The sequence below is a fragment of the Marmota marmota genome, unplaced genomic scaffold, assembly GCF_001458135.2.
Source record: "Marmota marmota marmota unplaced genomic scaffold, marMar, whole genome shotgun sequence".
NCBI classification, from domain to species: domain Eukaryota; kingdom Metazoa; phylum Chordata; class Mammalia; order Rodentia; family Sciuridae; genus Marmota; species Marmota marmota.
In genome coordinates this window covers 12,537,098-12,563,306 of record NW_026000082.1, presented here as the reverse complement: position 1 = coordinate 12,563,306, position 26,209 = coordinate 12,537,098, and the positions used below count along the sequence as shown (strand labels likewise).

The 26,209-nt window shown below is 54.3% G+C and overlaps 1 protein-coding gene across 8 annotated transcripts in view; it reads right to left on the bottom strand.

Moving 5' to 3' along the window:
* The window catches only part of Lrp8 (LDL receptor related protein 8), a 76,009-nt gene extending 49,814 nt beyond the window's left edge, over positions 1-26,195 (bottom strand). For 3 of the 8 annotated variants that reach the window (XM_048815353.1, XM_048815354.1, XM_048815355.1), the window contains exons 1-2: positions 26,101-26,143; positions 25,280-25,399 (exon numbers count right to left, since the gene is read on the bottom strand). The gene's annotated coding sequence lies outside the window, so the exon portion shown is untranslated. Of the gene's footprint in view, positions 1-25,279; positions 25,400-26,100 lie in introns of all 8 variants that reach the window. The other 5 variants (XM_048815349.1, XM_048815350.1, XM_048815351.1 and 2 more) reach the window with 4 other exon arrangements.
* Between the last annotated feature and the right edge of the window lie 14 nt (positions 26,196-26,209).

The following is a 26,209-nucleotide window of genomic DNA, read 5'->3' as shown; positions in this document are numbered from 1 at the left end:
CACCAGCCCCCCCAGTGGAAGGAGGCGCTCTTCTCTAACGCGGCTGCAAAGGCTCCAGATCTCATTCCAGCCCCAATATGCTGCATGACACTAGGCAGGTCTTTCAGTCCCCACTAACTGCGGCCAGGGCCAAGGAAGCCAGGCTAAAGGGCCCTGAGAATCCCAGACCTTACAGGGTGCAGACATTGCCTTCAATGGAGGGAATGACAGAGTAAATGACCCCACCTATCTGGGGAAGAGCAGTTGGTCCCTCCTCCCCACCCAGAGGTCAGGGCACTCAGGCCCCTGCTGTGATCAGTATTGTCAGTGCAGCACCCTCTCCGTGCATTAGGCAGCAGCTGCTCATGCTGAGAGGCTGCAAGGAAAATGCAAATGCTGTCAGCAATTAGGCTGCTAGGAGAAGTGTTTCAGAGAGGAGAGGAGCCCTACCGGCCCATCTTGATGACAAATGGGCAGCGACACCCTGTTATTGGGAAATCCATCTCCTGGTGCCGGGCCTGCGCCTCTCCACGGCGCACCTCCGTGCTGGGCCTGGGCTTTTTGCCAGTAAGTGTGGGGCAAGTCATGCCTAGGAGACCGGTGGGAGCTCTCTGCCACTCCCAGTTCCACAGCAGCCATCCAGGGAGCTTCTGCTCACCTGTGTGCCCAGTAGGAGGCCTGCAGCTTAGAGGTGGCTATGATATTATCAAGGCCTATGCCAGGGAGACTGCTGGTTAATTGGGACACAGTGTAAGAATATTCAACTGAGGCCGGGTGTGGTAGTGCACACCTGTAATCCTAATGGCTCGGGAGGAGGAGGCAGGAGGATCTCGAGTTCAAAGCCAGCATCAGCAATTTAGCAAGGCACTTAGCAACTCAGTGAGACCCCATCTCTAAATACAATACAAAATAGGGCTGGGGATGTGGCTCAGTGGTTGAGTGCCCCTGAGTTCAATCCCCAATACCTCTACCTGCCAAAAAAAAAAAAAGATATTCAACAGAATGGGGTTAGCGTGGGGCATTCTGGATCTGCGACCTCATGACACAGATGGGTTGGGGGTGGGAGGCAGGTTCTGGCTGTGCTCTGTGGCTTTTGTCTAAGTCCCCTGCCTTCTCTGTGCCTTGCTGTCTTCCTCCATGGCAAGATAGATTGGACAAGTTCAGCTCCAAGTTCCCCCAGGCCCAGGACAAGGCAAACTATGGTAGACAACAGGAGCTGGTCCCCAGACCCTCACCATCCAATCCTGTGGCTCCAAGTGAGGGGTTATAAATCCATGATCAGCAGCTACTGTCCTCCCAAAGGCATCTCCATAATCAGAGAGCCATCTTTTCTTGTCCTGCTGCCTCCCTATATCCCCTATAATATGTTCAAGGGCCTTTGCAGGGGACACAGGATCTCTTCAACTGCCTTGATCCCTGGCCACCTGCCTCTCATAACCACTCAAGGATGACGGACAGCCATAGGCCTTCCCACTGGCACCTTGACTCATGCAGCTCCACCAGGCAGAGGGCCCTTCTCTCTCCATAACCCTCAAGGCCAGCTCAAGCATCAGCTTGATGATATCAATTCCCCCCACCCCCAGCAAAGCAGAAATGAGTGGACCCCACTGTGGCCCTTGGGGGCACGGAGCACCAGGGGTGGAACATTAAGCAAGCTGGACTCTCCCACACGGTGCTTGTTTTACCACCACATTTTTGGCAGTCCAGCCCCAGGTAGTGCCTTTGGGAAGCCCCGTGGGCTGCGCCACCCTGGCTGTCAGTGCTGGGGTGAAGATCTGCAGGCTTGCTGGACAGCTCTCATCTCCCTGCGGATGGTTCAGAGAGACCCCGGAGCCCTCCACCAGCCCAGAGCAGGCTCTGCAAGTCATCCCAGTAGCTCAGCAAGCCAGTGACATGGCTGGAGCTGGGCTCAGATACAGGCAGACCCTGGCCAGTCAGAAAATATCTAGTCGGACCTTTGGCTGTGAGAAAGCCCTTTGGGGGGCTTCTTTGGGGATTTCCACAAAGCCAGGCCAGGGTTGGGGAAATCTTGGGCACCACACCAGGCTGTTCTTGACTTCTGGGATGACCTTGGACAAGCCCCTAACCTCCTGTGCCTCAGTCTCCTCCTCTAAAGAGGAGGAAAGAGGCAGGTTTTCCTCATGCACCATTTGAAGGCCTGCCTCACAGGTGAGAGCAGAAAGGGACCAACAGGGGGCACTCCAGGTGTGGGGCAGAGAGAGAGGGTCATCGCGGTTAGCCTGCCCCCAGAGGGGAGGCAGGCTTGTGGCTGGAAGAGGAGGACAGCAGAGAATGGGGCTCAAGGTAAGTGCTTAATGGAGAGAGTGAAGGCAAGGGCACAAGAGGCACATCAGCTCAGCAGTGGGGACCGTGGGGGAGTTTAGGAGCCAAGGAGACCATGATACTGGGATACAGCTGAGCTTAAAGAAAAAAATGAGAGGTGAATCTTCCTTCATAGGGTTAATAGAAAGCTGAGGAAACAAGGACCTGATATAAAAGCCACAACCTAGAGCAAGATAAGATGGTCTTGATGAGCACAGAAGGTGGTGAAGTCACTGTGTGGCCAAGCACACTCACTTCTCCTCTGTCCCTCAATGCTCAGCTGTAAGAGGAGGATGTAATCTCCAAACCTTCACTCTGCCAAGCGAGGGCCAAGGTGGGGGGTCACTGCCCAGAAGAGCCTTAGGTAGACCCCCAAAGGAAGCAGTGATTTTGGCTGGCATCAATGAGGGTGGGAAGCCCATTCTGAGAAAGTGTGTTTGATCCAGAAAGAAAAGGTAGATTCTTAAAGCAGATGGAGATGGCTGTTTCTGGCTTCTTAGTGCATTTGGAAGGAAATGGGGTCCATTCTCCAAAGCCCTTTAACCTCCCCCACTATTGGTTCCAGTGAGAGCGTGTGGTCCCAACCTCCACCCAGCAGCAGATTCCTCCGCAATACTGTCCCCAGGCAGAAGCTCCCACTGAGGCCCCTGCACCATTATGTCCAGCCTGAGGGCAGCCTGTAGCCATGTTAAAAGCAAAGGACTCAGGGCTGAGGTCCTGGGAGCAATCTTTATCATAGGTGAGTTAACCTACTGGAGCCTCATTTTCCTCACTAATGAAACAGGACTAGCCATCTTGGGTGGTGAGATGTGAAGGAGACAGTAGATGGCAAAATCATCTGGAGAATCCTATGGCCCCACAGAGGCAGCGGGGTCCTGGAGGGTGATGCTGTTTATTGTTGGTTTCCTATCACCAACTCTTCTGGAGGCTCTCCCACTGGGACTCTGGGGACAGCTGATGGCAGATGAGCAAGGAGCTTGGCTCAGGTCCCTGGTTCTCTCCTCCTGAACAGTGCTGGGAGGGGCTGGTCCACATGGGACACTATAGGGAGGCTCAGGAGGAGCCAGAGGGGACTGGAGGCAGAACACACCTGGAACTTAGGTGTTGGAGGCCACCTGATCCAACCCTCAGATTTCATTAATGAGGAAAATGCAGTCTGAGGCCACACTCCCAAGGCCACCTCAGCAAAGCAATTACACTCCTTCCCAAAACCCAGTCATGGAAGAGAACTTCAGCCTAAGAGACTCACAGAATCACAAAATAGTCCTAGAACCACATAATAGAATCTCCGCCTCGGGGAGGATCTTAGAATCTTTAAAACACAATCCCAAAGTCATCAGACCTATTCAGCCAAAGGTTTAGGCCCAGAGAGTTAACAGAATCTTTCCAATTTTGATATGGCAGAGAATCTCAGACTCACAATAGAACAGAATCCTAGAAGCTCGAAGTCACAAGATCTAATCCAGGTGCCAGAAACAGCAATGGCCTGCCCCTCCCCCCACCACCAGTGCAGGAATCCTGTTCCCACCGCTGACATATGGCCATTCGGCCCTCTTGAATACTCTCAGCAACAGGGGCCTCACTCAGCTGTGCCGGCTGGAGGCTGGACACGTTCCCTCCTCCTGAACAGGGAGGGAAATAAGTTCTCAACAGGAGATCCCCACTTTGTACAAATGGATTTTTCACCCCTCCTTGTTCTTTGGCTCTGGTCAGAAAGATTCCCAGGGAAGTGGAAAGAAGCCAAGAACTGCCACGAAATGACTTTAACCAGCAGACAGGCTGGTAATAGGTTTCGGTGGGAAAAAGGAAGGAGAGGGGCGATTAATTCCAACTTGCGATGCGATAAAGGAAATTAAGGCATAATACGGAGGAGGCAGCAGTTCCATTAACCTGCGCGGAATACCAATTACCTCGGGCTTCTCAAAATTGCTAGAAATAAAGAGAAAACCCCAAAAGAGAGCGGCTGTGGCCCAAGGCTCATCTGGATTAGGCTGTTTGTTTGCCCTGGCACCCTAATGATGGGAATGAGGGAAATTCCCGGTTTCCTGGGAGACAGCCGTGCAGAGTGGGAGGAGAGGCAGGCCCACGCGCAGCCGCTGGTCCACTTGGCAAGGGTTCAAGGTGAAGGGTCCCAGGCCGCTGCAGGGAGAGCTCGGGGCAGAGGCTGCAAGCCTCCTCTTGCTCAGCTTTCTCTAGGGTTCACCTTTAGTCCCATGTTTTGGGAGAGGACCTGGGAGGGCTAAGCTCCTGCCAGCTCCCGTCCTAGCTAGAAAGTCTCGGGTCTCGCTGCTGGAAGACAAAGAATCAAGCAGGAGCCTCCTGAAGGCCAGGCACCCTGCTAGGTGCTGGTGAGTCCTGCAGTTAAAAAAGACCTTGAGGACATGCCCTGCCTCAGGGTATTGGTTCTGGGAGGGTAGGCTCAGGGATCTGGTTGAGACCACCACCCATCTGAGGCCAGCCCGGAGAAAGAAGGAGCATGGGCAGTTAATGGCCATGGGCCACAGCACAGTGCCTCCAACCAGAGCTGGGCAAGAGGAGGCAGACATGGTGTGGGAGGTGAGCAGAGGTGAGGAGTGGGGCCAGATGCCAGGCAAACTCACTCCCACAAACTCACTCCTGGCCCACACCTCAGCCACTCCTACCATTTCTCAGAGCCCCTTATACAGGATGCCCAGTAGCTTGGGGTCCCCAGTCAGCATGGCTCCCAGAGTAAGATAAGTCCCACTATAGCTTGGATGGTGAGGAAGCCAGTTCTGAAACAGCCTGCCATATGAACACTGCCCACCACCCCAGGATGTCACCACTCACCTGGCTCTTGTCTTCTTTTTTTTCCGGGGGTGGGGGGTGGGTGGGTACTGAGGATTAAACTCAGGGGCACTCAACCACTGAGCCACATCCCCAGCTCTATTTTGTATTTTATTTAGAGACAGGGTCTCACTGAATTGCTTAGTGCCTTGCTTTTGCTGAGGCTGGCTTTGAACTCATAATCCTCCTGCCTCCTCCTCCGGAGCCACTGGGATTACAGGTGTGCACTACCGCGCCGGCTCTGGGTCTTATCTTCTAGTGAACATTTCCTTTGGAGATCTGGGAGATTCTAGTCTGCTGCTTGCTGTGGCCTTCCTCCTGTCAGCAGCAGGTTAAGGCACTCAGAGCTCAAATCTTGGTGTTGTCCCTTACTAGCTGTGTGACCTCAGGCAGGTTACTCAGCTTCTCTAAGCCTGTGTTCTCTTTCCTCATCCAAAACTCTGATGGGTAGTTGGTTGTGAGATCAGTACTCACACAACTTTCATGATGAAAGTTGCCCCTGTGTTCCTCAGCTGCTGTGGTAGCACCCCCACCCCAGGCTATGTGTACAGTGGGCCCTTAAGCAGTCTTTGCTAGTTTTCAAAGGGGGCCTAGTCGCTGCTGTCCTGCACCACCTGGCTCTTCTGTGACTTATTTTCTCTGTGTATAAACTAGAAGGGAGAGGAGGCTGAGGTGAGTTGAATTATCACCAGGCAGCCATCCAGGCTCCCAGGGCAACTGGTTTCAGGAGCAGTTCCCCAACTAATCACCCAATGATCATAACCCCAAGCAGGGCATGGTGCCACTGGCCTGCCTGGATACACAGGCAGCAATGGAAGTCCAGCCACCTACTTTCCCTGCTGCCTCTACTCCTGTCCCACACTAGTGAGAACAGGTCCTCTAGGAGGCCTCTCCCCAACCCATGTGTAGGGACCAAACCTAGGGAGAGTGATGTGGGGAAGGGAGGGGAGCAGAAAGGTGCCCAGCCACCTGTTTCTGGGTGAAGTTCAAGTCTGCCTGTGCTGAGCCCATGTGAGGCCTGGTTTGCTGGAAGGCCAGGGTATTCAACGAACACACCTTCCTCATTCTCTGGGAGTAGAAGTGAAGGACCCCTTCCTATAACCTATTGGGAACCCAAGAAGACCTCTTCCAGCCCACAGACTCATCTATCTTTCCCTATCAAACCAGCAGCTCATGGGAAGCAGAACAAGATCTGCACAGGCAGGCACCAGGGGATACTTCAGAGTATGAGATGGATGAATGAACGATGAATGAATGAATGAGGACTGGGTCTTTTCAATCTATACAGGATTTACAACCAAAGATACAAACCAGACTTAACACCCAGTATTCTGTGTACTTGGTAAAAACAATAGTCATTAAACCATTGCTTTAAAATCCGTCATTCATGACCTGAAACTTTAAGGTCTCTCCAATTGGATGGCACCACGTGTCCTTCCCTGCAAATGGACAAGCCACCTTTGGTATCCCCTTTCTCCCTCTTCAAAGACAGGGGTATGGTACCAAGGAGAGCAGGGTCCTCGGTTCTGGCCCCAGTTCTACCTATGAGCTGCTTGCCATCTCATGCTCCCTGGGACTCAGTGTCATTACCTATTGAGAGCCTGTGCCTGCTCTACTTCATCACCATGAGCCACATGTAGGGAGCTGAAGCTGGAGGACAGAGCTAGCAACCAGGCAGATGGTTCTGGGGGGTGGAATAGTTCCAGTCTGCAAGGCTGCAGGACGCACCAGCCTCTGTCCTAGGCCTCACATCCTGGCCTGCTCCTCAGGAGACCTTGGGGACACGTGGACTTGGGCCTTGGTCCTGGCCCCAATCATAATATAATGGCTGCCTCTGAGCCTTGCCCTCATCTCACCCCAAGGTTTACAAAGCTCTTTGCATATGCCTCCTCATTTAGTCCTTACAACCCCCTGTGATGTTCAGAGAAGGACAGGATGGGCCCAGTCACAAAGAAAGAAGACCATCATGCCCAGTGTTCCCTAGCAGCCCAGCGGCTTCCTCCAAGAAATGGTAAGAACATAGGATCTGCAATGGGGATTCTGAACTTGCCCCAGGACAGCCTGAGAAATAGGAGTGGTATCCTTTCAGGAGCCTCTCTGAGCCTCCATGAAAATCTAACAGCACAAAAGATGCCAAAGGCACAAAGTGCTGGCCAGGGCACCACACTGGGCTTCAGTCCTGGCCCTCCACACTCTGGCTCTGCGCTTGAACAGGCCTGGGTTTCCCCATCTGTCAAACAAGGGACAAAGATTCCTGCCCTGCACTCACCCCAAGAGGCCAGCTGTACACTTGCCAAACCCACCCCTGTCCCACCTGCTACCCAGCCCATCTGCGACCACCATCTCAGACATGAAGGCTCAAGAGATCCCCCGTCCACTCTTTTTTTTTTTTTTTGGTACCAGGGATGGAACCCAGGGCACTCAACTACTGAGCCATATCCCCATCCCTTTTTATTTATTTATTTTTAAAATTTTGAGAAAGGGTCTCACTAAGTTGCTTAGGTTTTTCTATAAGTTGCTGAGGCTGGCTTTGAACTTGTGATCCTCCTGCCTCAGCCGCTCAAGATGCTGGAATTACACATGTGCACCCAGCACAAGAGGCCCTATTTGCACCCAAACCAATCAGATTCACAGCACCCAAAAGCCAGGACTGGGCATAGGTCACACACAGAAGTGTGCTCAGACAGTCGTGCAGACCCTCAGGCACACACATACAGATGGGCACATGTGCACAGTGGCACACAACACCTAGTTGCACACTCAGATGAACATGTTCAGACATACATATCACGTTGTGCACATGTGAAGCACACAGGCCACATACCCACACATGCACAGGTGGCTTCGTATGATGCTCACATACTGCAGACAAATATGCATAGATTTTTTTTTTCCTGCCTCTCCTGTGACAGCCAGATGGTGGGATTCTCCCACAGGGCTACCATTTAATGCTCTAATTAATTAAAAAAAAATTCTAGATACACCAAATCTGGGTTTATTCCAAATGTCCCACGCCTGGCCCAGTCTGAAGCCAAGGAGGGCAGCAGGAACAAGGGAGAGGGAGTCAGGATGTGCACAAAAGAGGCCCCACCTCCCTCTTGGTGGGTAGATACCTAGCTAGCAAGTGAGAGGGCAAGAGCCACCCACCGACAATGTGGGAATGACCCTGGTTCCAAGGGTGTCCCATGACCCAGGAGGGGAAGAGATGCAGGGTGGAGGTGCTTGCTGACACTGAAGTAGGCTCAGGGTTGCATGACCAAGCCCAACCCTCCTTCACTGAGCCCTACTGCGTGCAGAGTGAGCTTCCCAAGCCGTGGGAGGAAACTGAAGGGGATGGTGGGTGCACAAAGCACAGAGCCAGCAGGCTGCTGTGAGATGGGGATGAGGCATAGAGCTGAGGGCGGTGCGGAGTGCAGGGCCCGCCTGGGTCCCTCCCTCCGCCTCCCTGCCTACTTGCCCCCAGCAAGGCTGCCAGCTCCCGAGGCCCGGTGATCCTCCTTGCCCAGGTCCTGCCCTCCAGGCCTTTCCCCTGCCTTACCCAGCATGGTTATTGCTGCTATTTGGGAAAATACAGCAATATATTTACCGCCTCACTTATGAGTAATTTGCTGTCAGGGGCTCTGCATTAGCAGAGAGCTGAATTAACAAGGCTTAATTAACATTAATGTTGTGACAGATCTCAACTGGAGTTGGAAAATCCCCCAATCCTCGCGCCCAGGCCCAAGCCTGTGTTTCCCTGTTCACATGGCCCAGGGAAGGCCACCTGAGACACTGGGGAGCTGTGTCTTTCCCAGGATTAGGAGGAATTTGGGATCTGGAGGCACTCAGGAGATCAGTCCAGGAAGCAAGGTGCCCCTGCATACCAGTTCCAAAGGGGCTCTCACACCAAGTCCTTTGTCTCTTGCCCAGTGCAGTGGCTGACACATGGGCTCCAGACAGCAAGAGACCACAGTCTGAATCCTGTTGCCACCTCCTACGTGCCAAGTGACCCTGGGTGAGTCCCAACACTTCTCTGTGCCTCATCACCCCCATCAGCAGAGACAGGAGAAAACCCCCTCATAAGATGTTGAAAGATCATGAGGTCACACATGGAAAGGTGCTCAGAGATCTTCATTCCAAACCCCAGAAGGCTCCAGAGTGAGTGACATTGAGTTTGCTGATCTCATCACCTCGGTCAGTACCCCCAGCCACATGCTCTGAGGGGGGGCGGGGGGCTGCTGTGCAGCTGAGGAAACCAAGGCATCAAGAGGGGAAGTGACTTGCTCAACTCACCTGCTGTTCGGCCTTGAATGGGTAGGTCACACCTTGGGTGGCCTCAATACACTGTGGGCAGGGGTGAAGGGACTACAGCTACCCACTAAACTCCTGGGCAAGAGCTCCCGGAAAGATCCAAAAAGCCAAAGTGAGGGGAAAAGTCAGGCTGTGGGGCTACCCTGGGGTGGCATCAATGTTTGTGGAAAGAACCTGTGGATGACAAAGGAAGGGGAGAAGTGTGCCCTTGGGCAGGGAGCAGCCATCCCACGGGAGAGGCCCAGGGGATGAGAGCTGCCTCCCGAGTGCCCAGCCACTGTCAGGCTCTGGAGAAGATAAAAATGCAGTGGGAAGCGCACCCCCCCTCTCAGGCTTGATACCACGGGCAGCCACACTGCAGTTTATCATTAATGATCGCCATTAATATTAATGGGAACGTGTCTCTGACCAGAACCAACTTCAGCAACCACCACCAGCCTACCCCAGTCAGACTCTTAGCCATCGTCCTGAACATTCTCAGGTCACTGTACAGGCCAGTGACCTGTCCTGTTAGTTTAAGAGGCTTGGGCTCCACCCTAGAGCATACCCACACCATGGCCTCCAGGGATAGCAGAGACCCTGGGCTCCCAGTCTCACTGGGAGGCTAGGTGTCAAGGACCTGCCTGGCAACAGCTGGGGAGGCAGGAGACAGGCAGCAGATGAGTCCATCTCCAGAAAAGCCCTTGGGGAGGGGGGCGCCTTATTAAGCCAGTGAATCCTAATAAGCCCCAAGTCCCCCCAAATGCCTGCCACAATCCCTGATCCAGGGGGCCTTCTGGGCCCACTCCATCCCCACCCTCCTGACTCAGACATTGATCAGTCATGTGACCCCAGGGAGAAGTCGCTTGTTACCTTCTACCTCAGTTTTCTGACAAGTGGAGGATAAGTATAGCACCTACCTGAAAGGGACTGATGTGAGGACCAGCGGGACCCTGCCTGGGAGAGGGAGGGCTCAGTACAGCACAGCCATGATTACCGACACCCAGAGATTAGCACGGTGGAGACCCAGCCCTGCAGGGGCCATGAGGAGCTGGGCAGGCCCAGGAGTGTCTGGAGCCACAGGGCTGCTCTGAGGCAACGGGACAAGTCAATGAAACCTGTGGCAGGTCTGGGACAAACAAGGACTCTGAGGACAGACAGAAAGAACTTTCCAGAAATCTTAGCACTGCCTCATAAAGGAGTGAGGTGTATCTCAGGAGGTATGAAGATATCCATCCATTCATTCAACATGCATCCACTGGGCCCCTTCTCTGGGCTGGGCCCTGACAGAGAGAGAGAGAGAGAGAGAGAGAGAGAGAAGGCAAATGTGTGAGTCCAGGGGAAATGCAAGGGGCCCTTTGCCACGAAAGGGGGCATGGGCAATACCCAGCCAGCTCAGCGAGAAGCTGAGCTGATCCTTCTCTGAGCCCCTGATGTCCTCTGTGATCCCAGGGGGCCTCCCCGTCCCCATACTCTCCCTACTCTGGTCCACCTTGACCACATCTCGGCATCAGCCTCAAACTCCCTGCCGACACCCAGTGAAGGGTGGGCAAGTGGTGTCCATGGTGGGAAGGCACTCCGGGCAGCAGGGTGTGGAGGTCAGAATAAAGGGTGGCTTCTCTGCCTGACAGGGGCAAGGACAGCCAGTCCCAGGCAGGTGGCAGCTCACCCCTTGCCCACTTTCCTGCTCCACAGCATCCACACGCACACACTCTCATCAGTTCCCGGGGAGCAGACTCCAAGGAGGCCCAGCAGCCAGACCACCAGCTGCTTCCCCCTCCCCATGCAAACCCTGGCCACAAAGCACCCTCCCCCAGCTCTGCGCGCCTGCGGTGACAGCCTCTTGGCACCGGCTCTCCCCTTCCCTCCATCTGTCAGGAATTGGTGCAGACAGACTGTGAGAACCACAAGAGGAAGTAGCGACACTGCTGGGACCCTCCCTCCCCTACCCCAGCCCCTCCTCCTCAGTGTTCCACCCCACCCCCACCCCACCCCAGTCTCTCTCCTCCCCCTCCTGTGTCTCTCCCTCTGCATCCATCTGTCTCCATGTTTCCTACTGATGAAGACATCTAGAGTGGGCAGGCAGAGGGGAAGAGGACCAGTGACCCCCATGTACAACCACCATGACAGCAGCAGGTCCACCCATTATCTTCCCTTCTCTCTTGCTGTCAAGGAGTCCGAGCCAGTGTCCCCATCTGTATAATGGGTGCAGTAATTCCTGTTGGGCTCATCTCCCAAGCACTACCACACATGAAAGGGCTCTGTCCACCATGAGCCTCATACAAGGCAAATGTCCAGTGTCTCCAGCTTCTTCCCATTTCACAAGGGAATGAGGATCTCAGTGCTGCCCTCCTCTTGTGAGTAGTAAGGCAAGAACAGGACCAAGGCAGATAGGAAAGTGCCCTGCAGAGCTTTGGTGGCAGCAGGAATGCAGGAGGCCTGTCAGGGTTATGACTCTCCCCATATTTCCAGGAGGTGAGCAGGCAGGGATGAGGAAACCAAGGCTCCGAGGGGGCAGTCCCATGGCTGTGTTAGAGACAGACTCTGTAACCGTGGCCGGGCTCCTGCCCTCCACATCCACCCAAGATGTTCTAGTTCTCTCTAGAATTCTTCCAAAATGTAGGAAAGAAACCAACTTTTTTAAAGTGACCTGGCTGCTGGTGAGGGAATCCACATGTGATGGGGAAGCCTGCTACAGATCAGGGAGGAGCACTGGCCAGAGCTCACGGGGCACAGGGGCACTGGCCCAGTGTCCTAGGGCTTCCTGAGATATGGGAGTTTTAGTTCTAAAACCAGGACAGCTCCAGGATGAGATGATAATGGCAATACCAACCAGAACAAACACAGGGATGGGCATTTTCATGGAAAGAGAGAAAATCCCTGCTCACCTGCACCCTGTGACGCATGGCCCAGGGCTCCAGAGGCCTAGCGGACAGGAGGTTCAGATCCAGCTGTAGTTCTGGGGCCCTGCAGGGCCAGGTGTGACCCCACCCATAGAGTAGATATGCCCAAGGACACAGGGAAGGGTCTTGGGTCCTCCGTCTCCTTCACAGTGGAAGAAGCAGAGGCTCAGAGGTCACAATTGAGTTAGGGGTCAGTGCTCCCAGGACAGAGCCTGCTGCTATTCTATCCGGAGCTTCTGCTCAGCTGCTGACAGGACACAAGGCACAGAACCAGCCCTCTGGTAGTGCTGGAGCGAGAACCCTAAGGCTCCAGCCTGCGTGTGGTGCTTCCTGGGGACTCAAAAAAGCACAGCGCCAGGCACAGGCCACCAGGGAGCTGAAACCCTGAAAGGGATGCCGAGCACGAAGCCCATGGACACCCTCCACTCCTCCCACCCTCTACTCTCCTCCACAGCCATCCCCCTGGCCCTGAGCCCCTGAGGCTTGTGGTCTGCATCCTGAACCACAGCCTTTTAATCAGGCCATCACAGTGTAGAGTGACAGGGACAGAGATGAAGGGAAACAGGATGGAGGAATCCAGAGGAGACTCTGACATGCAGAGCAGAGGGAAAGGAAGGCTCCTAGAAATGGTGGCTCTAGAGGTAAAATGGGGTCAGACAAGCAGGGTGGGGCCTTCCAGGCCAAGGGACCGCACAGGGGAGAGCACAAGACTCTCACACAGGAGCAGGGTCTTGGAGATGGGGTGGGGGGCATTAGGTGGTGAGACCTGGGGCTGCAGAGGTGAAAGGTGTATGTTAGGCCATGAAGGGCTCTGAATGTGGTAATTGAGAAGCCTTAACCCTGCACAATGCTGGCTACAGGAAGACAACTCTGCCTGTTCAGGAGCACTTGCTGCAGAGTGGATGGACTAGAGGCAGGAGACAGGGGTCAGGGAGGCACTGTAGCAGGGCCCAGGAAGCAAGAGACAGTGGGTATGGGGAAGAGGCCTGGACTGGCAGGTAGGCAGGGAAGAGAACCTAAGGACCATGGCAGATGAGGGAAAGAGAAAGAGAGGGTTGTGGCAACTCCCAGGTTTCTGACCAAAACCAGGCAATGACTGTGCTCAGACAGGTCTAAGGGGGCTGAAACTGCCAGTCATAGCTTTCCGCTGCCTGTGTGCTGTGCCACAGGTCACTGAAGATCTGAGCACTCCTGCACCCAGGAGGCCAAGCAATTTCTAAGGATGTCACCTTACCTCCAGGCACAGCACATCTGCCCTTATTCTCTACTTCTCAAAGTCCTGGGGCCTAGTGCTGCTTACAGAAGGCAGCCAACATGCATGGTACTTCAGAATGCGCACCTCCAGAGCTCCACACGGGTTGGGGGTGCAAAGAGAAGCAGTGGCCCCAATAAGAATGGGCCCTGCCAAAGTCCACAGCACACCTTAGCTGCCACAGGCTGTGGCAGGAATACAGAAGAGGAGTGATCCTGGGCAGGCTTGGGATGAGACTGGGGGGCGGTCCCTGTAAGCAGAGTCCCTAGCAATAGAGCCGAGGTGCAAGAAAGCAAGAGAACTTTTGGAGGTGGGTCGGGATTGACAGAACTGATCCCTAACAGGAAGAGCTGTCCGGGCATAGAGGGGGCAGGATCACCGTGAGCTCCTGCTGGCAGATGCTCCATGCATTGCGCTGGGGCTGCGGACAGATTCGTGCGTTGGGAGGGGCCCAGAGGATGCTTTTGCCAAGCAGGATGCTGCGCCAGCCCATGAGCCAGGGTTCACTCACTTGTTCACTGAGCACATGTCCCCTGCAGCCTGCTTTGTGCCAGGGCAGGGACAGGGGCACCAGAGGCAGGGAACCAGAACCAGAAGCTTCCTCTCTGTCTTCCCCACCCACTGAGGGGTGAGGCTGGAGCGGAGCCAGGGACAGAGGATGGAGGCAAATCAGTCCCTTCAACCTGGCTGCCCGTGCTCCACGTCACAGGTCTGTTAGTTTTCTTTTACTTTTCATCTTATGCTGGGGGTGGGGGGTGGAGGCTATGCTGGGAACTGAACTCAGGGCCTTACACATGCTAAGCAGGTATTCTGTCACTGAGTCACACCCCCAGCTCCGTGTCACAGGTCTGTGTCCTATTCTCAAGGGGCTGAAGGCCCTTACCTTCCTGTGAAGGTAATATCTGGCAAGCAGGGCCAGACACAATGTACCCCACCCCTCCCAGAGGTCCCCAAGGCTCTGGGCTCATTTCCTAATGAGGTCCCTGGAAGGACTCTCCCTAATTAAACTGGGCCAGTAAGTTCTTGTCTGGGGCCACAGGAGAGAAGGGGGGGGATGAAGGAAACTTTCTGGGGGCTCCCAGCCTCCTTCCACCCCCACCCCCAGTAGTGCAGCAGCCAGGCACAGAATAGGGTCCCTGAAGGACAGATGTAGGTTTAGAGGAGGTCAATAGAAGGCTAGCAGGTGGCGAGTCAAGCACTGCCATCCAGCACTATTCTTAGAACTTCTAGTATCAATACTACAATCACCTCGAGGTGATTGCTCCTTTTACAGATGAGGCAGATGCTCAGAGAGGGAAAGTAATTTGTCCAGAGTCTCACAGCTAGGAAGTGGTGAGGTATGGGCTTGACCTCTCACAGAGGAAGCGGGGACCCTTGGGGGTTTTCACATCTACATCTCCCAACTGGCCACACACCAAGCAGAGGTTTGGAGTCAGGTCTCAAAGAAGCTGAGACTGAATTTCTAATGCTGCCCAAAGTGGCTCAAACTACTGATATAATCCTCTCTCCCAGTACAGATGGGGACACTGAGCCCCAGAGAAGGGAAGGGTCTTATCCAGGTCACACAGCAAGTCAGGACCTAGGTGAAAAATCCCAGTTCCTAGGGATGGGGTTGAGAACTGGGGGGCAATTGCAATGTGGCTCTGTACATTAGCAGCAATAAGGGCTTGGGCCTGTTTCTGGAAGGGGGACCAAAGCACAAAATCAGCAGTGGGGGGGTGCGGTTAGCCAAAAGCCTGAGAAGAACACAACAGAGAGGGCTAGCAAAGAGAACAAGGGGCTCCAACCACACAGGCTGGCAGACTAAACTACCCTGGTTTGGACCAATTCATGACATAGGATTGACCAAAAGACAAGGGCTGACTGGGTGGACACACACACTATGGGCTAATGAGGTTTCTGGTACTTACTGCAGGCCAGGAATTACTTATTCCCCACCTTGAACAGAGCAGGAATCTGGGGCTCCGGCTCAAGGGACTTGCCCTGGACCTCCTGTTCAGGAAGCGAATGGGCTACAGCTGGAACCCAGTCTGGGCGACCCTGGGGAGGTCACACTGGCCCCTGCATCTCCTGGCACCTACCCTGGAGAAGCAGGCAGTAGTGACAGGCAGGGGAAGGGGGAAAGGGAAGGAGACAAAAAACTGTCACATAGGCAGCCAATATAAAGTCTGCCTTGGCTGGATCATAGGTACTAAAAAATTGGACCATTCAGAGTTCAGCAAAAATAAACAAACAGCCAGGAAAAAAAAAAAAAGAAAAGAAAAATAGATGTAGGCTTGCTAATAAACAGTTGGTTCTGGCTATGTGTATGTAGTTGAAGCCATGTCCCCTATGGCAGGGGCCCTAGGGGCCCTGTACGGTTGGGTTTCACAGCCTCTGCCCCTATTTCTATCCCTGGGCCTCAGGGAACAGGGGCAGCTCCTTGGAGCCCCCATACCTGAGGCCTGGTCATGGCAGACTCCAGCTACCGTGAACAAATGCCCTGATACTTGGGAAAACAAAAGACTGAGAATTAGGGCCGAGGGGGGCGTGGAGATGCCCCACTCCCAATGAGTAGAGACTCCTAGAGCGACTAGCACCTGTCGAATGGCCACCTGGCAAGGTGAGGGAGAGGTGGACCTGCAGCCCATGGTATAGCTGTTTATAAGGAGCTCAGCCCTCGAAGTGGGGGCCAGACAGCATGCTGCAGGCTGTGGCCTGAGGAAGAGAGGCGGCCGTGGCAGGGGGGCAGGCTGGGAACAGAGATTGCTGGCGACTCTCCAGATACAAATAATTCCCTTCACAACAGCCTGGTGGGGGGCTTTGGCTTGGTTTGAGCCACCTTGGTGGGTGTGGGAGGAAGAGCGTCACCCAACCCCATGGCCTTGTGTGTCCAGAATGGTCACTTTCCTCCTGCACACCCCCTTCCCTCAAGCACGCACCCAAGCACATAAACCTGTGCCAATGCCCGTGGCGAGGAAGGGGCTCTGAGGGTGCAGGGGCAGCAGATGGCAGCTCGGGGTCCAGGAAGCGGGGGAGGAGGCAGGGGAGGAATGCTGGCTTGAATGTCCCTGGACTGAGGCCATCAGGAAAGCCCACCCTTGCCTCCAGTTATTCAGTCAGGCAGCTTAACCTGGGCCTGATGGGGCCTCCCTGCCTCTCATCAGCTGCCACTCCTCTGATGTCATCCTGGGCCCACTGGGGAACTGAGGCCCCTGCTGGAGAACTAACCATGCCAGGCCCTCGGGCTAACAACTGGGGGGGGGGGCACCGCAGGCAGGAGTGGGATGATTCCTGGAGCCCCTCCCTACCCGAAACGCTGCTGCTCTCTAGGCAGCCAAGCCCTCCCCACTGGCCAGCTGACCTACATCTCTCCTGCTGCTATTTCAGCAGCTGCCCTGTTATTGTGTCCTTGGAGGAGGTGGAGGAAAGCTGCTGATGGTCCTTCTGCTCAGCTGCTCCCTGTGCAGGAATCACAGGTTCAGGAAACGGAATGGGGATGCTCATTTCCAGGGCCGGGCTCTGGGCCCCCTCCGCCTGCACCTCCACCATGTGAACTCATTATCCCTGTTTCAGAATGGCCCTTGGGGCTGCCGGACCTTCCTCTGCTTTTCTCCTTCATCCAACCCATCATGAGCACGAGAAGGGAAAGCGGTGCAAGGAACCTGGGCCTCGGAGTTGAGTTCTAGAAGTGAATCCTAAAAAGCCCAGCTGCCCTGTCTACCCACCATGCCAGCTATGCTCCTCCCAGCCCTCCCCAGGCAATAAGGGACACTGAGGCACAACCTCCCCCAACCCAGGAAGGACTAGCCAACTCCAGGCAGGAGTCCGGTCCGAGTGCAGGAGGTAGTTCAGTGGAGCAAGGACCAATGAGTGAAGGGGAAATTAAATTCAGGCAGGGAAGCCCCTCATCCAAGGTCACACAGCAAGTCGGGACAGAAACAGAAGAATCACTGCAATGCTGTGGAGGAGACGGAGTCCACCAATATGTGGACAAGAACGATGGTACAGTTTTGTTCTCTTCTGTTTTGTTCAATGGGGTGACAAGTCCTTGGAGCCTGAACATAGTTCCCTTTCTCCTGGCTTTGCTTTGGGTGTCCTAGATATGGCTACTTTGTCTGTCCCCTGGGGCTGGGACAAAGTGGCCCTGTGCTCAGGGAAAGGGAAAGTCCTTCATGCTGGCTGCTCCACTGGAAGGGAGGACCATGGGGGCATGAAGGGGATGTCTCTCTAGAGAACATGGTGGAAATGATAAAAATGCACACACATTCTTCCCTAAGAATTTATCTTAAGGAAAGAATCAGACAAATGCACAAAGATGTAGCACAAGGATGTCCACCCTGCACTGTGTAGAACGGGGGCGGGGGGGGAGGCGGTTATGGAAACAACTAACACGTCTATCAAAAGAAGAACATGTCATCAAATGAGGGGCAACTCTCACAGTGGAAAATGATCTAGCCCTTTAAAACAATGGCACGGATCCACTATTATTGACATGGAAAGCCATGCATGACATGAGACAACAACTGGTATAACACGACCTTATTTTTGTTAAAAAAAAAAAAAAATAGGTTTACATACACCAGCTAGCTCACACACAAGATAGCAGTGTCTGGAAGGACACAGTGCTCCCATGGTGGTAGCACCAAGGATGATTGCTGCCACCTTCCTCTTTTTTAATTTTCCTTAATATTTGCTTTTTGTTACAGGTGTGAAATTATTTTCTCATAATCAGAAAAAATTACTTCCATGGGAAAAAAAAATAAACAGAATCAATTGAGTTTCAGCCTCAGCATTATCAATAACTGGGCAAGTCTTGTGACCTCCCCAAGCCTCTACTTCCTCATCAAGAAAATGGGGGTAATAATTGAACCCTGCACCACCCACCTCCCAAGCACATTCCACTGAGGCACAACGGGAAAAGGCCACACTGCATCTGGAAGATCAAGGGCTGGAAACTGAAAGTCTCCGAGTGGTGAGAGTGAGGTCTCTGTGGTACCTCAAGGCCAGCGACCAGGGCAGAACAGTGGCCACATGATCACTCCCATGTCTCCCAGACTGGAAGTCCCCTAGGGAGGCCTTGATCTTCATGTGGGTACCCCACAGGCCCGGGACTTACTGGGCAATTCCCAGTCATCAGAGGACATTCAAGGGGCTTGACAGTTCCCCAAAGGTGGCCTAGCCTAGATCTCCTAGCTTGTGAGCACCTGGGCTGCGTCCCAACAGAGACACGGGGTCTGACCAGGCACAGTGGGTGAGAAGCTCACGGTCAGGACTGAGCAGGCTTCCCCAAAGGCCTGTAGGACCTCCTGAGCCACTCCAGCTCAGGGTCACTAACACATGGCAGCATGTGAAAAGAGCCAGGGTCGCAGGACTGGTCATTAAAACAGCCACCACCAGGGCCCAACTGATGCTCAAGGGCACTGTAGGGGCTGGGCCAGTCGGGAAGAAGTCGAACACCCACTGGAGGGTTGGCAACAGGATCTCCTGCTGAGCCTGGGAAGGAGCCACAAGGCTGCTGTGGTGACTGGGATCTGTGTATACATGTCTCTTCCTCTCACTTGTGTCAGACTCTGCAGTCAAGACAGGCGTGGCCGAGTCCTGCCCCTGACCAGTCAGGCCACCTGGAGCAAGTGACTTTAGTTCTCAGCTCTTTTCTTTCTGAAGTTCAGTCATGTCACATCAAGGCCTGGCTGTAGATCTTGAATGAGAAAGCCCCCAGCAGTCAGCACACTCATGAACTCTTATGAAGACAATTATTTTACATGACTTCCCAGCCATCTGGGGGTGGGCAGGCCCTAGGGTCCAGCCAGGGGCAGCAGTGCGCCTGAGGTTTCCCATGTTGGAGCCTGAAGAGGCCTGTGTCAGCCTCTTAGTCTGAGAACACCTTGTTCCCTGCAGGGAACAGAGAGGGTGGGAGTGGCAGGTGGGTACAGCAGCAGCAAGAGGCAGGAGCACATGCTGTTCTGCCTCCACTCCTACTCAGGAAGCGAGGGTACCCTAGTTCTGAGAACGGGTCCCTATTGACACCTGGAGCTGAATTCTGGCCATGGGGGTCTCAGTTTCACCTTCTGCTGCCTGGGACTGGACAGTCTGCAGGGTAAGCCCTGAGAAGCTTGGACGCAGGAGGAACACTGGGACCACTGATGGTGGGCTGAGGCTCCTAGGGGTCACCCTCATCAGCAACACATCATCAGGGCCTCAGTTTCCCTTTCTGAATGTAGAATGGCTAATAGAAGTCTTTGGAAATTGTGGAGAGGCTGGGAAATGGGGGCCTTATGTTGGGGCTCTGCAGAGATCTCCAGGGAAGAGGGTCCCTCCCGAGTGCCAATCCCCAGGCCAGAAACCAGGAGTCCAAGGAGTTGCTGCTGAGTACCAAGGCTACTCCCCTGCTTCTTCATGCCCTCCAAGCACCAGGCCACCTGACCCCTCCCAGGTGGACAGAGTTCAGAGAGGAAAGTTTGAGGAAGGGTCCAGGCTCTAGTCCAGACAGACAAGTCAAATCCAGCACCATCGGCCAAGTCCCTTCTCTCTGAGCCTCCACACATCGTATTTAAAGTAGAAATAATAAGAAAATGTCCCTTGAGTACCAAAGTTAAAGGAAGCAAACTGCCCAGCATGGTCCCAGGCGGAGCAAGCAGACAGTGTATCTGTCACTAGGAATCCCTTCGTGGGAATGCTTTTTCTGGAGTCTCCATTGTTTGACATAAGGCTGGCAGAGTGAAGAAGGATCTGAGCCCAAGAGAAGAACAAGGACATGCTGCAGGAGATCAGGAGCTGGAAAGGTATCCTGGGAGAGGTAGTACCTGGGCCATGACTTCAGAGACTGGGTGGCCTGGACACGCGGGTGTTTTTAGGGCAGGTTTTACCAGGGCTGTTTAGAGCTAAGACCCCCCAGGGCCTGGCTCTAGAGCCCCCTGGACACAATTGGGCATCCTTCCCCAGGTCCCAAATTGCCTTCCGGGAACAGCATGGGCCTGGGGGTACAATTATTCACCCTGGTGCCAGGAGAACATCCACCTGTTATATCCCTCAAGGGGGCATGTGCTCTCTCAGACCTCTGCACGCTCACACTTCTCTCCCAGGGGTCCTTCTCTGGTTTCACCTGCTACCAGCATTTCCCCAAGGAGAGAAAGCTGTCAAGTCCAACTGCCTGTGGACAACTAGGGAAGAAGCCAGTCAGCCCTGGGTCAAGTGCAACCAGGAGTCCCAGCAGGCCTAAGAAACTGAGAAGCTCACTGAGGTGACTCTGGCCTGAGAGGGCTCCTGGGAAGGCCCAGGGAGAGCCTTGGGCAAACAGCCCCAGGGGCGCAAGCCTAGGCCTAGAAGCAAGGGAAGCCTGTGGCCTGCTGGCAGAGCCACAGGGGTGGCAGGCACAGCCAGGAGGAAAGGCGCAGGAGGCCAAATAGGACCTGCCTTCCCCAGAGCCTGAGGCTACTCATTCACTGAGACTAACCAGGCCTGTTGGACTCATTTCTTTCCCAGTCCCTGCCAGGCTGCTTTCTGTCATCTCCAGGTCATCTTGAGGTTGAGTGGCCCTGGAGACTCTTCCAGACTGGGTAGGCAACCCACTGCAGGAGCCTTCAGAAAAATCTGGCAAAGCAGAGGCAGGAGGATCATAAGTTTGAGGCCATCCTCAGCAACTCAGTAAGATCCTGTCTCAAAATAAATAAAATAGAGGCAGTGGCTCAGCAGCAATTGAGTGAGGCCCTAAGTAACTTAATGAGACCCTATCTTAAAATAAAAACATAAATTAAAAAAGTGGGGGGGGGGGCTGGGAATTTGGCTCACTGGTAAAGCATCACTGGGTTCAACCCCCTGTTAAAGAAACAGACAAGAACAAAAACCCACCACAGCACATGCAAAATCCTAGAGGTGAGAAGCCGAAGGAAGACGAGAGCGACAGAGCTACAGTCTGGTGGCCAGGCTATAGGAAGAGGCAGAAAGGTGAGTGGGCACAGGGCTGGGCAGGGAGCCAAATACAGAGACGCCCAAACCGACTTCATTCTTGGGGTACTTGGGAGCTCCAGGAGGACTCTGAATGATAGAGTTATCTAGACAGATGGGGTTCAGAAAAAAGCAGCAGCATCCCAAAAAGGAGATGAAGTTGGGCCTGGTGTCTAGGTAGCACCTGAAGGCCAGAGCTGGGCACCAGCACCAGCCAGGAGCTGTGGCTGAGCTATACCTACTCACAAGGCTGCTGCCCAGCGGGCCATGGGACTCCTGCAACCTGGTCTGCCCACCTAATGGGCCCTCCACTATGGGAGACCTGGCTGCAGCCACTCTGTATTAAATATGGGATGGGTAGCAAGAGTTGGGGGAGCTAGAGAGCTGAAAGACACCTGAACAAGGTAGAAGTATATGAGCATGAAATCGAACCACCTGTCCACCAATCTATCCACAAAGAAGCACTGATTCTTCCCAGAGCTGGGAGTTGAGGGGAAGGAGCCTTAAGCTGTCATCCTGGGATTAGAAACCAAAGCTAGGTCACCAGAGGTCACCAGCTAGTATTCATGGAAGCACAGGTTCCATAGTTACGTGCTGTGTTCACATCTCAGAAATTTCACTTAAAAATTATATCCATTGGACCAGTTATTTAACCCCTTTTGTGCCTTTATAAACTGAATAATTCAGGTACTTTGTAGGGCTGCCCCTTTCACAGAACAGAGGAGCTCAAGGGGATATGGGTGAGATGCCTGACCATGCCTAGCCCACAGCAAGAGCTTGGTAAGTGTGAATGGGTTGAGTGGCCCTGGAGACTCTTCCAGACTTGTTGTGGAGTAAAGGCCTGGCTAGGGACCAGAATCCCCACTTCTACCCCCAGATACCAGGAGCAACAGGATGCTGAGACCCAGGGGTCAGTTGGCCTACGTGACCCACATCCACAGCCAGGAATCCCATCTAACTTCCCCTGGGTTTCCTTGGGACTGGCCCTGCAGTTTCCGGCCTCTTTCCTCACTTTGAAGGTCCTCTGAGTTGGAAACTAAATCCCCATGAGCTCTTCCCTTCCCCATCCCACCAGCTCTATCTGTCTCCAAAGGGCCAAGCCCACTCCTTGTGGATCAGGATCAGACTTGGAAGGCCTCACTGTGAGTTCAAGCTCCAACCCTGAGGAGCTAGATGACTGGGGGATGTAGGGGGGGTCACATCACCTCTCTGCACCTCAGTGTCCTCTCTAACATGGGCTCTGTGCCACCTATTTTAAAACATGTAAGCCCTGAGAGAAGGTCTTAGCCACCATCTTTCAAGCTATCTCCTCCAGGAAGCCTTTCTTGGCCTCCTTAATACAAAATTTCCCTCCTGCCAGCCTCCATCAGCCTCTTGGTATTCAGGGGCTGCACTTTGGCTCCTTTGGGAGCTCGAGGTCATTTTGCCTCACTTGAACATTATTTACAAATTCCAACCCCCATTCTGCAGTCCAGAGAGGTACAGAGGCAGGGTGGCTGGGCCCCCCTTGCAGGTCAGTGCCAAGGGAGGTGGCCAGGTGTAAGGAGGAGATGCTTCAGGAGGCGCCAACAAGGAGAACAGTTTGATTCAGCCTGGGCAGGTGCCTCAGACGGGGCAGAAAGGGTTTCTAAAGATCTCAGAGGTAGGAACACTTTTCCATTTCCTTCTCTTGCCAGCCCTGTGAGAAGACTTCCTTGTATAAACCTCAGCATGGAGGAACAGCTACACTGTTTGGCAGACGAGGAAACAAACTCAGGAAAGTCAAGCAGTGTGAAACTGATCCTTAGTGCTATGAACAAAGCCACCACTCCCTCTACCCCTGACTGTGACTCTACCCCAACCATCTCAGAGCCAAAGGAGGAGCCCAGACTGGTCACCAGAGCACTCCTAGTCCCACCTGGGGTCACCCAGCCATAAGCTACTTCTCCTTTCCATCTTACCCAAAGCCTCACACAGAGCTGAAAAGCGACAGGCCCAACATTTAAAGTACAGCTTTCTAGCTCCTAGATTCTTCCATACCACACTTCCCTCTGTAGCAGATAGACCCCCTGAGCTAGGAAGTTGACAGAGATTCTGATCAAGTTCTGTCATTCTGAACTGTGTGGCCTTGGGCAAACCATTCAACCTCTCTGAGTCAGTATTCTTATCTATGAAGCAAGACAGGAGAAACTTCTGCTCTTCACACCCATCTTCACAAGACTGTCATTCTAAGGAGCCAAAAAGGTACAGTAAAACCAGTGCAGAAGTGCAGTTTCTATTTCCCTGACTCTCCACAGCACTCCCCCTCCAGGGGCACCTGAAGAACAACTCCCAGGCCAGAGATTCACTCTAATATTTTACCTGACCAGGGCCATTTTCACAACTTCAATAGCACCAGGGACTGTCAAGTCACCATTAGGCTAAGTAGTCTGGAGGCAGATGTTTCAATTCAGGATCCTACTTAGCAATTCAGTAGCTGTGAACAAGTAACTTAACCCCTATAAGCACTTAACCTCCATGCTCAGCATAGAGACCAACAGAGACCAGCACGTGTGAGTCTTGTTATTTCCAATGACATTTCTGGAATTAGTCCTCAAAACAGTCCCATGAGGTTGCCAGGGCAGGAATTATTAGCCCAAGTGGTCAGGTGGGGAAACTGAGGCAGACAGAAATGATGTGCACAAGTCACAAAGCCCACTCCGGGTTAGGTCTGAGAGTGAACAGTCACGTTTGACAAGCAAACAGTCAAAAATCTCAAAGACCCAACAGATAGTTTACCTGTCCAAGTGTCTCCCTCTCTGTCTTGCGCACTGTGCAGAGCTGAGGGTCTGCCCACCTGCTGCCTCTTCCCTCAAACCCTGTGTTCCCGGACTGGCATGTTCTCCAGAGTACCCAACGCCTGGCTCACCGAGGCCTCAGTAATAATAAAAAGTCCAGTTTTTCTGTTCCTGGAACTATATTCCTTCTACCAAGGCAACTGCCTGCTAACTAGCTTCCGGTCCCACTGATAACCGAAACCCTGCGCCCCTAGACAAGGAACTTCAAAATCAGTCGCACACAGAGTGTGCTAACACCACGCTCAGTAAAGACAGTCGGGGCCTCAGGCCCCTTCCAGGAAACAAACCCTTCCTTCTAGTCGCCTCCTTCCTGGTGCCCATGACTCACACCCAGACCCGGCTGGCAGGAGAGCGCGGTCGGGTACTAAGCATGGCTCTCAAAGGTCTTCACGGTGACTCGACAGAAAAGCAGTGGGCGCTAACTTCCAGCCGGCACCACTACCCAGAGGATGCGCGCGGGTGTGCGGTCGGGGGCGGGGCCAGGGCAGGGTTCCTGAGCCCAGGGCACCGGAATATTACACACCCGCCGGCTCCAGGATTGGTGACTCGGGCCACGGAGGCCTATGGGGTGGTCCTTGCCCAACCAATCAGGGGCCCCGGGGAGCCCATTCATTCACAAAAAAAAATGAGCAGGAAAAGGAAAGCGGGGCGGCCAGGGCCACTTATAACTCTGAAACACTCGCGTGCAGGGTGGAGCTCAGGTGGGAGACCCAGAAGGCCCGAAAGCTGGAACGTAGAAGCACGCAGGGGCTGCCGCGTCCCCGCCCACAGTTCCGGCCCAGGCGTGGCGGGCTTGGGGCAAACCGACTTGGGCTCCGCCCCAGGCCGGGCCAAGACACGCCAACCGCCCAGCTCCCGCCGGGTCGCTTAGGGCCACCCCTCCCGGAGGGAGGCTGCGTGGCTGAAGCAGGTGGCCCCGCGGCGCCTGGAGCCACGTGCACACTGAGCATGGCGCCCCCCACCGCTTCCTCCCAGTCTGGGTCTGAGCGCCCCGGCTGGTCACTCACGGCAGTCATCCTCGTCGCTGTTGTCCGAGCAGTCGTCGTCCTCGTCGCATCTCCATACCGAGGGGATGCAGCGCTCGTTCCGACACCGGAACTGGTCCTCTTGGCACTCCTTAATCGGCCCTAGGGGGTAGGAGGAACGGAGACTTGGGTTAGCGACTTGAGCCAGGGAGAAGGAAAGGGGGTGATGCTGGAGACCCCAGAGGCTTAGGGCACCCTGGATGCAGATGGAGGGCTGGATGCTATGAGTTCCCCGGATGGCCGACCGCTTGGTGGTACGGTGAGACCAGGCACATACTTAACAGTCGGCGTCACACGACTTGGGTACACCCTCCATTCAGACACATTCAGCCGCACACACGGCCCATAGTCAAGATTCACGCAGACACAGCCCACAAGGAGACACAGCTCACGCTCGACACACGCACTGGGCTAATCGGCTCATTCCCCTTGCAAACAGCCACACTCTACCGCGCGCAGGGGTCCCGGTAAACGCATTGTCAGGCAGGGAAGCAGCTCGGTTCCGCTCACCGCCGCGGTTGAGCGAGCACGTTAAATAAACCCCAAGCGCTAGAATGGCACAGCTCACCCGAAACCATGAATGAGCAGCCCCAGTAAAGTTCATGGCCGGTCAGGCCCCCGCTGCGCCCATCCCCTAAGAGCCGGTGCCTGGAAAGCAGAGCTTTCAACCCAGAGCCGGTGCCCAGAAAGCAGGCGGGTTCGAGTGCAAATTCAGGGATAACTGGGTCCCCCCAGGCCGTAGGGCCGCGCTTTGTTGGCTGCTGGGGCGGCGCAGAGCACCGACTGGGACCCGCCGCACGCACCTTGGCCGCGGTGCAGCTGATCCGCTGCGGCCGCGAGATGCTGAAGCTGCAGCAGCAGCAGCAGCAGCAGCAGCGCCAGCGGCCGGAGCGCGGCCCGCTCCAAGCGGTC